The 17,113-nt window shown below is 38.9% G+C and overlaps 1 long non-coding RNA gene across 8 annotated transcripts in view; it reads left to right on the forward strand.

The window, feature by feature from the left end:
• Positions 1-600: 600 nt before the first annotated feature.
• Positions 601-17,113, forward strand: part of LOC144300662 (uncharacterized) — a 185,406-nt gene continuing 168,893 nt past the window's right edge. For 7 of the 8 annotated variants that reach the window (XR_013367438.1, XR_013367437.1, XR_013367433.1 and 4 more), the window contains exons 1-2: positions 601-836; positions 1,070-1,194. This is a non-coding gene — a long non-coding RNA (uncharacterized LOC144300662). Of the gene's footprint in view, positions 837-910; positions 971-1,069; positions 1,195-17,113 lie in introns of those variants that run through there. The other variant, XR_013367439.1, reaches the window with a different exon arrangement.

Raw genomic sequence — 17,113 nt, forward strand, 5'->3', positions numbered from 1 at the left:
TGATGGGGGCTCCAGTATAGTGCTGAGGAAGTCTCTCCCCAGCCTCCCCTTCATACTCCCTACTCTTTTCTAATATTTTGGTGGGCATGGGTGGAAGATTCACACTGAGATCTGAGTATTGGTGCCTCAGTTGGACTGAGAAAGACTTCTATAGGAAAACCCCTTACCTGTAGGTTCCAGCAGGTTATCATAGCACTTTTCCCAATGATTTTGCTTTCTCCTCACACCTAATGAGATAGGCATAATCACCATGATCAGAAAACAAAAAGAAACCAAATTGTATGTGGTTTAAGTGACTTGCCTAAATGAGTTGTCAAAGCAACTCCGTAATGAGGTCGGGCCTCAAGCTCAGGCCCGAGGACCGGATTCTATATTTGTAACCTCCGTGTCAGGATCGGGAAGCCTTGGGACAGAGGGCAATCCCCTGACAGAAATTTGGGGCAAACAAGCAAAGAAACTTGGGGCAAGAAAGGGCCCCCCCGCACCCCCCACTTTCTTTACTGCCACCCCTCTGTGTGGCCGGTGCCTACGGTGCACAACAGACCCTTGTAGGGAGCGGCGGGGGCCGTGCCACGCGGCGCCGGCCCCGCAGCCAGCACCGGCCGCTGGAGATGTGACTGTAGCTCGGGACATGAGCCCGCTTGTTCACTCACTCTCAGTGAAAAGAGTTTTGAAATGAGTTCTGAATAGACAGCATTTTCTTTGTGCGATTGGTAAATAACACAGAGCAAAGTTAGCAAGTTGCAGCGCTTCTGCATTCTGATTCTATGGAACCTTTTTGTAGGGAGAAGGGCAGGATGTTTTTAACAGAATGTGACCTCACTGGAATACTAGAGGTAAGGAGAAAAAAATTATTGAGATAATTGTGAATATTTTACATCTTGGAAAACATAGCATGTAATAATGCTCCATGAAGAGAGAAGATTTCTACGTGCTACACAAAAACCAAAGCCTCCTAGAGCTTTGGAAGGTGCTATTCACATTGGTTTGGGATTTGTTTAGATTTGATTAGAAATCAATGATTTTCTTATGATAATTTTCATGTGCACATTTTCTTTTTCTTCTTTAGAAAGCAATAACATTTCTGAATGGGGCAGTGTGGAGAAATCCTAAGAGAAATAGCATAAGAGCATTTTGGAATATATCCCGGAAAAGATAACTTTCTACACATCTGTAGACATTTGCCAGGTTAAGGTAAGAAAAAAAAATTGTTAAAAGTAGATTTAGATTATTTCATTACGTCACACTGGGTTGAACTTCGGGAGAAAAACGAACCACTGATGCAGGATGGATGAGGGGGGAGTTAGGAGGGTCCACCTTTTGCCCCTCCCTCTTTCGGGCATGGATATGGTAGCCCCGGGTCAACTGTGACAATGGGTGGTCATCGGGGCTTGTTTCTAATGCCAGCTGAAGAGTTGTAGGGAACATGTGCGGGGGTGGGGGGGTGGGGTGGGGTGGAGGACAGATTATTGCATTCGGCAGGCACTTCTGCTAAAACGTCAATGTGTTTAATAGAGCAAATGTTACTTGTACAGTATGGAATTTCTTTTAGGTTTATATTTGCACTGGGACTGACTCATTTTCTATTTAGGATTCTTAAAAAATCACTTTTATGGTGCTCAGATGAGAAGTACATCTGTTGCTTACATATAATAAGCATCAAATACGAAGACATGTTGAATGCTGGAGACATTTGTTTGTCGCTATAGGAGACCTGCAACATATGCATACTGTATGTCTCTTTACTGGAATACAGGCGCCGAGGACTCAAACTTTACGGTTCTTCCCTTGAACATTAAGATCTTTTTAAATCTCCAGCTACTTTAGGTCACTAAAAATGAACATCATTTAGAACTCTCGAATGGGTGCTTTGGGGACAAGTTCAGTGGGACAAAGATTGCATTGGTCACTCTGTGGTATTTGGGACTCTGGATGAGTTTTTGAAGCAAATCATAGCTAATTTATTTATTGGTAGGTTATATACACATAACATTAGCACTATAACAAGATTGTCTTTCCAGCAGGCACAGAAATCAAGCTGTTAGTTCTCAGGACTGTGTTGGTTTTATGCTCGTGATTGTGTATAAAATGAAGTGTTACAACTGACGAGAAGTTATGTTGGAGTAAGTCTTACAGTGGAGGAAGAGCTTCTGATTTTCTAACAGTTGGTGTGGAATGCATTTGTTGCATTCAACTTGGAGCCTTGATCTTTCTATTTCATATAAATTGCTGTCAGATTAATTAGAATGGTTCCTTTTAGATCAACTTTAAATGAGTAATGCAAAAGAAGTGATTCTCCTATAAGCCATGTTCATGCAGCTGATTTTAATATTGTAGTATTCCTTATAAAGTCATCTCAGACTAAGTAAATTCAAAGTGACATATTGCTTTCTTACTGACTTTACTACCAAACTTTTTAGGTGAAATAGTGTCATTAATTTGATTGTATGAGTTATTCTCTGGGAAAGCTTCTTTGCAGCATGAAATAACAATTAAATACATACTCTGAACTTAAAAAAGTTTTACCACAATTATTTCCTTAAACGTTTTAAATTAAAATACAGCTATGTCCATCACAGTGTAAGAATGGAGCCTCTTGAACAATCAATCTGTGAAATTGGGTAGGGGTATGCACTGGTGGAAGCCAGGGCGGTGCTGCATTATTTCCTGAAATCGTGTATAGGACATGACCAGCAGAGGGCAGCGCAGAGCAATGAGCTCCAGAGGCGGTTCCAAACGTCTAAAATCTAAAGTGAGGAAAAAATGCATACAAGTAGTACTTTTTGGACAGTCTCCCACCAAAATCATAGATCGCTAAAATAACGTTTAAAAAGTCTCAAACATGTTAATCCCTAAGTAAATTTCTCATCATGAAAGTGTTGAGATGTGAGGAAAAAATTTGTGTGTGGACCCCAGAGGCCATTGCACTTTGATTTTTTCTTTTTTAAAAGATTTTATTTATTTATTCATAAGAGACACAGAGAGAAAGAGAGAGGCAGAGACACAGGCAGAGGGAGAAGCAGGCTCCATGCAGGGAGCCCAACATGGGACTCAATCCCTGGTCTCCAGGGTCACACCCCGGGCTGAAGGCAACGCTAAACCACTGAGCCAACCCGGGCTGCCCGCACTTTGATTTTCCATTTGATTTCTTTTACCACAAAAGACTATGTGAATGCAAATACCAACCATGTGCACAAATTTTCATTATAAACCTTTTCAGGGTGATTATCTGTTGAAAAATACTGGATAAATCATAAAATTGGATTCATGCAACAACCCTTACCAAACTCGGCATTTGAAGCAAAATGAAAAACTGAGATTTCCGTTCAATCCACATTTCCTTGATGCAAAATAATAGCACATTGTATTAAAAACAAACATGTCATGGCAGTGGCCTATAAAAGAAAAACCAGCAAAACAAAACAAAACAAAACAAAAACCAAAAAACTCCAATAGCACACTGTTCTGCGTGTTAAATTTTTTCTCCTTAAAATTACTACAGCAAACATTTTACATTTTATATTTAAAAAAACCCACATGTGCTACTCAATATTTGACATACGTTTTATACTGGAAATCTGGGGCGAAAATATATATTAGACTTGAACAGAGTCCAAACAACTTAAACAGCCAATTTTATGAAAACATGTTATGTTTTGTTACAAGGCTGTTATAAAAACCCTAGTTTAATGGTCTATGAATAAATGTTTAAGGAATCCAAATGTCTTTATACTGAATCTTGTAATTTGAAAGTCCACATTTAAGATTGGCATTCTTATAGGCTAATTAAGATTGTAAGACACTTTCCTCTTTTCAAAAGTTCATGAGCACATAATAAATTGGAACTACTTTTACAAGCCAAGTATCCCTCTTATGCTATTAGCTTTCTTGGATTTACCTTGTAAATGACTTTGACTCAAATTGACTTCAGATATTTGACATATCAAGTATTGTTGTCTTCAAAGGTTTCCCAGGCAATTGCAATAATTCATCTGATTCCAGTCAACAGTGCCCTGAACTCTCAGCTCATTTTACTTCCCTGTATGAGTAATGTGTGTAGCAAAAAGGAAGAACACCAAAGACTTCATGTAATAGGCTCATGTGAATGGTTTGGTGAAGAGATGGATGGATTTCACAAAAATATCCACTTGGATGTTAAGAGTTGGCTGCCGGCAGGTTGGCTTTGTCAAAATTTCATATTAATTTTGGGTGGAAGATTATAATCAACACCCCATGTTCTGGGTTCTGCTTTACTCCTCCTCATAGTTCCTGGGCAGACACCCGAGGATAGAGTCCCAAGCTCTTACCCTAAGTCACCCCAACAACTTCTTCAAGTACAGATTACTGATCCACCAGGGAGCGACCATCTCTGAATCTGTCACTGGTGTCTTGGGATTCCAGCTGACTCCTGCACACTGACCTTAGAGGGTTTTTGTCTTAGATCTAGTTTCACATTTGACCCAGCCTGAAGCCATGAGTCTTATCCTACTATGCTTAAAGGGAGGGTTTTATGATTACTATCCAAATTGTTCTAGTTGAACAGAGAGAGAAGTAGAAATTAGAATCGGTGATTCTGAGGTCTGTAAAGGGTTCATGTGTAATGTTCATTACATTCTGTGTTTTGTTTAAAATAGAACGTTTCACCTCCTCTAAAGCTTTTCAGGGTGACAGGCAGACAGAACAGTTAGAATGTCATTTTTTTCTTTACATTGGCTCTCGTTTTTACAACTGATTGACTAGTGACTGGATCAATTGACAAATAAGGCAATAGAATATATAGTCTGCAAATCCCACTGGTGGAACCGTTTAAATCAGAGCAGATTGCTCTCTAAGTACTGGGCTTCTGCAGAGGTCTCCCTGTTGGCTCCACATTGAACTCAAAGTCTAGAGAGCCTCAACAGTGAATCATCTATCATATAGATCCGGGCATAAAAGCAGAGCCTACCACCCCTCCCCACCCCCACTATTCCTTTCTCCCAGTACTGTTATATTTTGTTCTGTTTGATACATGTACTGGGACATGAGCATCCCGTTGAAATGTGTCTAAGCAGATTTAAAAAATTTACTTTGGAGGGCATATGGGTGGCTCAGTCAGTTGAACCTTTGGCTCAGGTCATGATCCTGAGGTCCCCGGTTGGAGTCCTGCATTGGGCTCCCCACAGAGAGCCTGCTTCTCCCTCTGCCTGTGTCTCTGCCTCTTTCTCTGTGTCTCTCATGAGTAAATAAATAAAATCTTAAAAAAAATTATTTTGGGGTTTATAAGTAATTTTAGTAAGGATTATATACATGAAAGTGTGTGTGTGTATATATATACACACACATATGTATATGAAGCTATATATGTATATATGTAAGTGTGTATGTACATATATATATGTAAAGTTGCTTGAGCTACCAGCCCTTCTAGCAGCTGCAGTTTCCACTGTGATTATCATTTTGAATAATCCGTGGTTTGGTAAAATTAATGTAGATAAATGTAATTTTATGGTAGGAAATGTAGTTTTCAGGGTGTGAAATAACAGTAATCAATTTGAATAAATATTTGCTATTTGTTTTCATAAAAGTTTAAATCCGGAAAAGAGAACTCTGACCAAAATAGGAATATAACAGGATCAATGAAACAGGTGGCATGAGTCATATCACTGGCTTTTAATTAAAAAGGATGCTGTGGATGTTGGCATGGACTGGACTGCACATAGGTAGTTTTAGAATTTTTGAAGCTGAAATCTAGCTGAAGAGCTCTTAATCAGAAGGAACTTTTTGATGATTTATAATCTATCTGTACATTGATGAGCAGTGATGATATAGTTTTCATACCTAAATCACAGTTTAAAAAATTCAAAGGGGTCTATAAATCCTTAGGCTGGGGCAGCTGTTCCTGAGCCAAAGGATTTTTGTGCAAAGCTAATATGTATAATAGACAATTGGTCTTTCACTGTACAGTTTGGTCATATTTCAATAACTGAATGAATATTCTGAATTAATAAGCAGAACGTTTGTATAAGCTAAAGACTAGTCTAAGCTCTGCATTCATTGATGGAAACCTTAAGCAAATGTTTCTTTTTATCAGCTTGTTCAAAAGGCATAAACAATGTTGTGGTCCTGAAGCAGTAATGTATCAACCGGTAAGATAGTAACTGGGTCTGGAACAGCTAAGGTAAAAGTTATGGGTTTCATGTTGTTTTGAGTACTTGGAAGATCCTGAAGAAGCTATTTTATTAAAAATGTATATTTTTATACTTTGTATCCTACAGAAGAGAGTCTACACATTTAAGCATTATCGGTAGGACTTCTTAAGCTTTGTTTTGTTTTTAACTTTGGTTAAAAATTAAACATAAATTGATATTCTATGTCAATGGAAAATAGAGGAAAGTGGTACAGATATCAAAGGATGAGCTGGAGTTTTCAAAATGCTAAGAGGGACAAGGAGGGGAAAATGGAACTGGCTGGCTGGTCCACTTAGTAGCTTCCACTGAGGTGGGCTGATGAAAACAGAATGACGAGCTTTAGGAATTGGACCTTGTTTAATCTTCTTTCCTTTCCTTCCCTCACATCACCTCCTCTGCATCTCTTAAACGTTAGGACACTATGCAACCCGAGGAAGAATGTTCTGAATATTTGCTCCATGGGCTTGCAAGTGCCTGAATTCCTTTCATCTCTGCAGTGAATGGTCATTCATTCAATGAGCTCTCTACTAGGTCAGGCATTGGTCTCATCTGAATGTGTTCTTTCATTGAATTCCCTTGAGAGCCCTTCAAGGTTATTATTATTATTATGTCCACTGTACAGGTGATGAAACTGAGCCTTTTAGAGAAGTAAGGGAAATTTTTCAAAATCCTTAAACTAGTAAGTGCTGGAATTTAAATCCCAAATTGTAGCTTTCCTTACTGCTGCTTCAGAAACAGACTTGTCTCGAAGGAGGTTATGCTTTAGCACAGACACTTTAGAACTTTTTATTTTGAAATGAGGTTCAAACTCATAAAAAGTTGTAAGTCCTAAAGTTGTAAATGTAAAAGAATTCCAGAATACCCTTCACTAAGATTTTCCAATTGTTACCATTTTGCCAAGTTTGCTTTCTCTGTTGCTTTCTGTACTTATGTGTATGTATACACACAAACACAGACACATATATGTTACATATTATTTTTTCATGACCTATTTGTGACAAGATGTTGTGGTAGGTTCTAGACATGACACCCTTTTCTACTAAGTGCGATAGTGTATATTCTTAAACACATGCACATTATCTTAGCCTTGCACAATACAATATCAAAATCATGACATCAACAGTGATAGAATCTATATACTTATTTCAAATTTGTAAGTTATTCCAAAAATGTCCATGATGGCAAAAAAAAAATTATCCAGAATTCAATGCAGGATTATGTATTGTATTTAATTGTCATGTGTCATTAGTCTTTTAATCAAGAAAATTCCCCAGTCTTTATTGGTCATAGCTCTGACAGGTTAGAGAAGTAGAGGACAATTATGCTGTAACATGTACCTCCGTTTGGGTTTGTCTGATGTTTCCTTGTGATTTGATTCAAGTTACCCATTTTTGGCAAGAATACCATGGAAGTGATACTGTGTTCTTAGTGTATCATGTCAGGAAGCATGAATATTAACTGGCCTCATTACTGGTTTGTTCAGTTGGCTAAGGTGGTATCTGTCAAAGTTCTTCATTGTAGAGTTACTATTTTTCCCTTTATAAGTATTAATAGCTCAGGAGACTATGATTCTGTTTCTTATGCGATTTTTCTCTCACTAGTTTTCATATATTGATGATTCTTGCCTGTATCAGTTACTATTATGATGGTTGCCAAATGGTTGTACTTTTTTATTTCTTAGCTCCTTTATTGAGTAGTTTACCGTTAGTCTAGAGAGATACAGCATCTCTTGTATTTAGACTCTAGTATATAGTTTTACTCTTAGTTCAGGATCACATGCAGTGTCTTATAGTACTCATCTCATTGAATCCTAACAACATTTCCCTTATGTAGATGCCATTATGTACACATTTTATAGATGAGGAAACTGAGTAGCAAAAAACCAGTTGGTAACATTTTCAGGAAGAGAATATTAACAATTCTTAAAATATCATTGGGGCTGTTCACAGTAAGATAATAGAATGAAGCATAAAAAACACGAAAAGTAAGTTTAAAAAATAGAAGAAATCATATACAATCTTAGGGATGATTTTTAAAATTTGAAACTAGGAAGCAGGAGGGATGTCTGGGTGGTTTAGTAAGTTAAACATCTGTCTTCAGATCAGGTCATGGGCTCAGGGTCCTGGGATGGAGCCCCATGTTGGGCTCCTTGCTCAGTGGGGAGTCTGCTTCTCCTTCTCCCTCTGCCCCTTTCCTCACTTGCATGTGTCTGTCTCTCTCAAATAAATAAATAAAATCTTTAAAAAAACAAACTAAAAAGCAGGGAAAGAAACAAGTCTTCATCTCACTCTAGCATTTGAGCAAGGAGAGATAATGAATGAAAACCTGAAAAATCTTGTTACCATTGCCCAGCTTGGAGAGAAGTCTTAATGGGTATATAAATGTGGAACGAAAGATGTGGATGACTCTTAAGAACTGAACTTCAATGCTTTTTCTAGGCTGAAAAGAAAAATAGGAAGAGAAGGCAGAAAGATTAGAATCACCCAAAGCTAATCCTTATCTTAGCAAATAATAGAGATTTAGCAGAATGGAAGACAAAAGTGAAAAGAAGACATGATTTTTTAGGTAGCAGGAGCCCAAGGGATGAAGAATAGAGGATCCCTAGGTGAAGTCCTTCTCCCTTGCTATATGCTAATAGCCCAGATTCTCAACACATGCATTTTCCTGTCTTAATTTCCCACTGATGAGGAATGTCCCTGGGGCAAAGCCTGAATTGGGTTAAGTGAATGCTTGGAGTAGACTCTATTTTGTGGCTGCACTGAACTAGGAGAATGATGTAGTGTGTCTCTCAGGATGTAGACCAAACAATGATTCAGGTGTTTTTTTTTTTTTTTTTTTTGAATTCTGGATTTATTTAAAAAAGATTTTATTTATTCAGAGATGCACAGAGAGAGAGAGAGAGGCAGAGACATAGGTAGAGGGAGAAGCAGGCTCCCTGTGGGGATCCTGATGTGGGACTCAATCCCAGGACCTTGGGATCATGACCTGAGCCAAAGGCAGACTTTCAACCACTGAGCCACCTAGGCGTCCCTGATTCAGAATTTTTAAAAAGAGAATCCAAGTCCACCAGCCACGCATGCCCAAACCTAGGAGACAACTCCTTCCAGCCCCAACCTGATGCTGTTGAGTCAAACAAAAGCACTAGAATAAGAAATAACCAACTATGGAACCTCTGAGGAGTGGATGGACAGGTATCAGAGAAGTAGGGTACATAGTCGGTAAAGGAGAATTAATCCAAACTATCATAAAAACACAAAAGGTCTTGAGAAAACCATAGTTCAAAAAGTACACAATAAAAAGAAATGCTGTGATGACCAAGCAAAACATTACAAAAAGGAGAAAAAGAAAGAGAATGAGATAGGATGAGAAGAAAAAACAAGTGGACTAACATGGAATATAACATGTAAAATGTGAGGTATTTCTGAAATCTATTCCAGAGGATTTCTGGGCAAAGGTGATGATTTGTACACATACTTCTACTTTGGCTTTCTTCCAGACCCCACTGAAATAATGAGAAATTTAAAAATTTTTGGAAGCTAGGACATAGATGAATCAGAGGTAAATAATGCAACAGACTCTCCCCTTGCCAACCCAGTCTAAATTCTAAACTAATGGGTAAAGAGTTGAGAGCTCACCTAAGACAAAAATCCCCAAAAAGCTTGGAAATTGGGAGTGCTTTGTGACTTTAGAAGTGGAGAGTGAAAGAGGACAGCTTAAAATAGGGCACCACTTGCAAGTCCATATAAATACAGTGGGACCTCCACTATTCCCTCTTTCCTGCTGTACAGCCTGGAGACCAACCCCTCATGGAGACAGAAGACAGAGGTTTATTTTTTGAAGTTGATAATGCAAGTGGGTCTCTCTCCCAAAGGACCCAAGTTACACCTGAGTTTGTATATGTTGAAGTCAAGTAGATCAAATGGATATCTGCATTCTGAAGGGTGAGACACTATCTTCCCTCACCTACCTCCTACAATACTAGCAGTCAGGCCTTTCAGATCCAGAAAGATATGGGACCAACCAAAGAACTAGAGAAGAAAGATCCTGTGGATACTGACAATGGAGGCCCAGCTGCCCCACAGCTCATAATTTAATAAACTCCACTCAGCCTTTCAGTCCCTCAGTCTTAAATACCATAGCTAATTCTCAGACCAGAGAAATGAGGAGAGCCCCTAAGCAAAACTAGCAAACTGAGCAAGCAGCTTGGAGGAGATGGAAGTAAGAAAGAAAGAGAAAACTTAAAAAAATAGACTATTACTAATATTTCCAAAGAGATGAAATTATGGAACAAGACATCTAGAGAATAAGAGAACTCTTGGGAGGGGATCCCTGGGTGGCTCAGCGATTTAGCACCTGCCTTTGGCCCAGGGCATGATCCTGGGATCCTGGGATCAAGTCCCGTGTCGGGCTCCCAGCATGGAGCCTGCTTCTCCCACCGCCTGTGTCTCTGCCTCTCTCTCTCTCTCTCTCTCTCTCTCTCTCTCTCTGTGTTTCTCATAAATAAATAAATCTTTAAGAAAAAAAAAAGAAAGAACTCTTGGAAATGAAAATAAACATGATAGCAAAATAAAAACTCAAGTGGAAGGGGAAGTGAGATGGGAGGGAAGTTGGAGTTTCAGGGATTATGATATTAATCAATTATGCTTACACTATCTTTTCTTTTCAAATTTTGCAAAAACATATAACCATGTGAGCATATCACCAAGATCTTTCCCAGGGCCTTTAAAGGAGAGGAGCCTTGAAGCTTAAAGCTTCAAAGCATTTGTCCATCCCTGGTAAAATGCACAATCACAACTATCACCTGCAAGGGACTCTTCTAAGCATGACATCTCTGTGAACTTGTTCAGTGGTAGCTGCTGTTGTCTGAATTTTACATATGAGGAAATAGAAGCACAAGTAGGTTAAATAACTAAAACAATATTTCATAGCCAGTGAGTGGTGTAGTTGACATTTAATGCTGAAAATATGCACTAGAAAATAATTCTATTCTGCTTTTCCAGGAAAACAAAAAGTTGGACAAACAGGGAAACCAATCACAGTTGCTGCATTCTCAACCCTGAGTGACATTAGTATGACCATTTGTAATTATGAAGGACAATTGTGGGAAAAATTATCTCAGAGGATGGGAGTAGGATCTTGCATGCACTAGGAATAAGAGGAAAAAAGAAAGCCAAGTCTTAAATTCAGAGTGGAATTTTCGTAGCTGATGGATGAAACTAAAATAAATTCAAGCATCTTATTTAAAAATATGTAGGTAAAAAAACAAAAGGGTTCAGTAGAAGGAAAAATGGCAGCATCTGAAGAGGAGGAAGAATGGATACAAGGCACTTTTACTTAAAAAAAATGAAATGCTTTTTGACATTATCCAGACTATGTAAGTGTGTGATTTTGATACATATAAAGATGGTTTTTAATTTTTTGAGTAAAAAAAAAAACTTAAAAGACCATTATTCAACAACATAAGATTGATTAACAAATACACATAATTAATTTAATGGAAACAGATTCTGGTGTTAAAAACAAATCAAAGACCTAAAAATACCACTGAAGGACTGACAAATACATCAGAATAATCAAGGAACAGAGTAGCAATCTATTTGAAAACAAGATGGGTGACAGAGAAAGTATTTGACACAATTCCTTTGAATGCAGAAAAAAAAGGAGGGGGGCAGACAGAAGCATTAGCCAAATAAAATTAAAATGGAGGGCACATAGTGCTGACACAAAGTTGGAATAATGCTGCCCAAAAGAAAACATGACAGGAAAAGATTTCCTGCAACAAAGAAAGAACTAATATAAAGATAAAATAAAATTGGGCTCTCCTTAACTTCTTCATAGTGTAATTCAAGGAAAAGGCAAGAAAGTTTTAGGGAAATTAGAACTTAAGAATTTAAATACCTAGCCATGTTGTTCACATAATATATATAACAAGTAAACATTTTAAAGTTTCATGCACTAGGGAAATTAGAGCCTTTAAGCTGGTCATGAAGAAAATATCTGATTATAAAGATCAGCCATTCAGCAGCAGTGAAGGGATAGAGGTGAGCATCCATTCCTTTAAAGAGAGTAAAGATTAACCCCCTGTGAAAATAGTGTTCACAGAACAAAATAGAGGTCATTAGATCAACATGATACAATTATTAATAAAATTGGAGAGTTCAGGGGACAGGAGATCAGAGGAAAGATAAAGGGGAGTATTCATTGTTCATAACAAGGTAATAGTAGGTTCCGTTCAAAAATGATAAATCAATATGATTGATCTGAAAGCCCAATTGTTTACAGACCATTACACTATCAAAAGATGTACAGTAACCACTAGGTGAATTAAATCAAATGGAGTAGAAGCTGTTTCCTTCAGTAATTATGTCTGGTGTCTTTTAGGAGGGAAAATTCTGCTCTGCTCCCCAGAATCTCTGTCCTTTTTATATTTGTAATTTGCCAAGCTATACATCATTTCCTGTTTGAAGTTTTGGATGTATAAGTCCCTTAAAACCATACTAAGAGTTAGAAATATTTGTTTGCCATTTTATTTTCATTTGTGCCCATTTTTTGTATATGTATGTGTTATAGATGACCATATTCTGTATCTTTGCACACTCTTCTACTTCCATAAGCACCTCATCATTTTCAGTAATTTAGTAAAAGGTCTCTATAAATTTCATTTCACAGGTTTCGTTTCTTGGCCCATCTCGTCAAGTTTGCTTGAATTCCCAAATTCCAGAACAGTAAAGTGTCATAGCAGGCACACTCATCCTTCAGGGTAGGTCGGGCTGGTCGCGAGGCAGGATCTGAAATGGTTGAGGTGCTTCACACTGTACTCCTGTTTGCATTCCAGTCTGCGTGTCAGTCTCTTCCCTCCCTCAGGGCTGCTTCTTCTCATGGACCTGCAGTCTCTGTAACCTGGCTTCTCTCCACTGTTGAATTTCCCATTCATCACCTGTGGTTCTGGCATTGCTGAGCCACAGTCAAGGCCTCCTCATGAATGCGGGGCTCATCCCTAGATTTCTCCATGGCTCCATTGTTCCCTCACTTCCTGACTGAAATGCTACCCTCTCAGGAACATCTTCCCAGACCGCCCTATAAAACTGAACTCCTCTACCCCCATTCTTACCAGTTGGCCCCACTGGCTGTTTCCTTTTCCTGCTCTCCAGAGCTCTTCTCCTTGAATTTAATACCTATGTTTTGCTCATTTTTGTTGTTTATTTGCTTGATAAGTTTGTGTCTCTTTTGTTCATTGCTCTGGCTCAGCCCTTAGAACGGTGCTGGGCCCATGGTAGGTGGTTAGTGAATCACTGTTGATTGAATATCCACGTACAAGATACATGGTGGTGGGGGGGGGGGCCACTGGCTGAGAATTTGAAGTCTGGGTCCCACCTAGCCAGGATACCCTGTGGCATCCATCCTTAGAAACTTGATCTGACGTCATTTGCAGATAATAGACTTTCCCAGTGAGTCACCTTACAAAGTTTCCAGTCCCCTTGCCCCACAGTCCCCTCTGCTTATCCACTCTGTGTCGTGCATTATTGACACTGCTGTATTTCTTTAGTTTCTTTTCCCTTCGGTTGACTAGCATGTTCATTTTTTAAAAGTCAACAGTTTATACCAAGCATGGAGGGTAAGTCTGGGGAAAGATACGGTTTTCACTCATTTAACAGTATTGTCTAGGCTCTTTGCTTACAGAGTTTTTCTCCAACTTGGAGGGAAAACAAGCATGTGGATGAGGCACGCAATGAAGAGCACTGATGTGTGTTAAGTGCTGGGTTGCTCCCATATTCTTCTGGGACAAGAATAATGTGTGTGGTGTGTGTGTGTGTGTGTGTGTGAGTGTGTGCGCGCATGTGTGTGTATGTATGTAAATTTGTTCATTTATCTTTTTAAGCCTATCACTTTTTGTCTCATGTTTTTTTGTGAGTTTAAAAAATTAATTTTTTTTATTAAAGTATAGTTGATACACAGGGTTACATTAGTTTCAGGTGTACAACAATAGTGTTTCAGGAACTTTATATATATATATATATATATATATATATATATATATATATATATATTTTTTTTTTTTTTTTTAGGAACTTTATATCTTAGGTAAGCTCATCACACGTGTAGCTACCATCTGTTACCACACAAACCTATTGCAATACCACTGACTCTATTCCCTGTGCTGTACCTTTATCCCTGTGACTTATTCACTCCATACCTGGAAGCTTGTACTTCCCATTCTCCCACCCCCTCCTCTCTAGCAACCACCAGTTTGTTCTCTGTATTTATAGGTCTAATTCTGCTTTTTGTTTATTTTGTTCTTTAGATTCTGCATGTAAGTGAAATCATATATAGTATTTGTCTTTCTCTGACTTACTTCTCTTAGCATAACATCCTCAAAGTCCATCCATGTTGTTGCAAACGACAGGATTTCATTCTTTTTTTATGGCTGAGTAATCATTCAATTGTGTGTATATATACCACATCTTCTCTATCCATTCATCTATCAATGGTGTTTGGGTTTGCTATTGTAAATAATCCTGTAATAAACATGGGGGTTGCAGATATCTTTTTAAATTAGTGTTTTTGTTTTCTCTGGGTAAATACCCAGTAGTGCAAATACTGGATAATGTGGTATTTTTATTTTTAATTTTTTGAGGAACCCTCCCTGCTGTTTCAGGAATAAGCTTACTAAATGTAAATTCAGTGCTCTGACTTCCCTTGCCCCAGTGTTTGAAGAAGGTGAGCCTTGTAGGGGCATTCTTTTGTCTTGCAGAGCTGGATGGGCATAGGAATTTGAAAAAAACAAAACCAAAACACCTCTCAGAAGTGAAGAAGTAAAGGAAAGAGAAGGTGGAGGATGGAGCTAGACTCTAAAAAGAGCCAGCTCAGGCTGACGTGGGAGGAGTCTGGAATTCTTCTCACAAGATGTGAGATATGACCCAAGAATATTTTGAAGACACTTTTCTGTAGGTTTTGAGGATTACTCCCTACCTTAACTTTCCCAGTCTACATCGTGAAATTTTTCTAAAGGCAATCTTTTCTATATTAAGGAGATTGGAGTAGGGAAGGCCAATTTACAGCAAGACTCAAAACTCAATCACCCACAAAAGAAGGATTTGATTGATAAAGCTGACAGAAGTTACCAAGGGAATGGCTGCAGGTAAGGGAGGAGGATGCCCATGTTTGTTGCTAGACCACGATGCCCTCCACTGAGGTTGAAGGAGGGAAGTGGTACCTTTGGGATATAATGATAGAGGATATCAGGCATTAATGGGTGCTGTAAAGATTTTTGGGCAGGAGAATGATGTGACAGGGATTGCATTTGAACTGTGTGGGCAGTAGCCTATGACCTCTGTTCTGAGGACAGAGAGAGCTGTGCGCAGTAGGAGTGTATAGAGGAGTGTATTAGATCAGAAGTATTATTAATGGTTTTGTTATTTTTTTCATTTCTCTTAAATATGTAAAACTTGTGCCCTGCAGGCTGTGATTTTGTTTTGTTTGGAATAAGTTTTTTTTTTTTTTTTTCTAGAGGAAAAAAGATCTCCAATTTCACATGGTAGGTCAACAGAAAATGGCATTAGCAAATTGAAATACATTTTGAGGCAACTTGTTCAGGATTGTAATGCTCCCCCACCTGACACTCCTCCCATCTACATTCCACCACCCCCACCTCCCCTCCCCGTCACAGAATTTGAACAGCCCTAGACAGCACTGGCCATGTTTTCCAAAAACAGTAGAGAAGGGTACAATATTCAATATTCATAACATTTGCCTGTCTTGAGTTGATTAAATCAATATTGATAGATGTCTGAATTGCAGAGAGCTGACCTTGAGGGTAGACAGAAAGTGGTTTGGGAAGACCTACTGCCTGCCCAGAACTTGGCCCACCCAAAGTCAATTCCACTTCAGAGTTGTAACTGGCATATTAAGGCCATTACTTCTGCAATAGAATAGTTTTCTCTATATTCAAGCAGTATCTGATCTAAAACTCTTGTTAACCTCTTGCCCCAGGCTCTACTTTCTTAGCACCTGTCATTCACCCTCACAGCTTCCTCGTCACCACCTGCACCAACACCAGTACCATCCACTTCATCTGCTCCACCATACGTCTACCATCCACTTCACCAACTCCATCACCACAACCAGCCACTTTACCACCACCACCTCCACCACCACCCACTTTACCTCTAACCATGTTACCACCTTCTCTACCACCACCACTGCCCACTTCATCTTCTCCACTGCCACCACCACAATTCTCACCACCTCCATTGTCATCACTACCACCACAGCCTCCATAGGCATCACCAGCCATTTATATAACTAATCTTTACTAGGTACTCTGCTAAGTTCTTCACATACATCTTCTTGAATCCTAACATAAACTCTCTGAGGTAGATATTCTTAATTCAGTTGTACCCTCAACACGCAGCACAGAGCTTGACCCATGTAAAATCCTTAATAAATGTGTACTGAATGCATTTTAATTTTGCAGATGAGGAAATCAGGGCTCAGAGAAGTTTATTAATTTTCTGTGTTTAAACAGCTAGTCTCTGGTGGATCCAGAATTCAAAACAACTCGGATCCTTTGCCTCTCTAGCACTACCTAAATCCTCCAAATTTTGTGCATTTGCTTCTACTTTTCCCTCCACTGGAGTGCCTTTCTTCATCCTTTCTACTAATCACAGTCCTTCCCAGTCCTGCCCATTCTTCCAGCCATAGTTCACATTCTATGTCTTCCCTAGAGTTTTTCAAATTCACCATTTGGAATTCACTCTCTTTCCTCCATGGTTTCATGGCCATTTTATTGCACTTCTGTTGGGCCACTAAAAATGTGTGTACTTTGCTTACCAGTGTCTGTGTTTGCATCTTTTACTGGCATGTCAGTGAAGGGCGATGGCTGTGTTTGCAGTTCTTTCAACCTCTCGCCTTGCATGTTTAGTGCAGTGAATTGCATTCTAGGTGTT

This window comes from Canis aureus, chromosome 28 (genome assembly GCF_053574225.1).
Source record: "Canis aureus isolate CA01 chromosome 28, VMU_Caureus_v.1.0, whole genome shotgun sequence".
Taxonomy (NCBI): domain Eukaryota; kingdom Metazoa; phylum Chordata; class Mammalia; order Carnivora; family Canidae; genus Canis; species Canis aureus.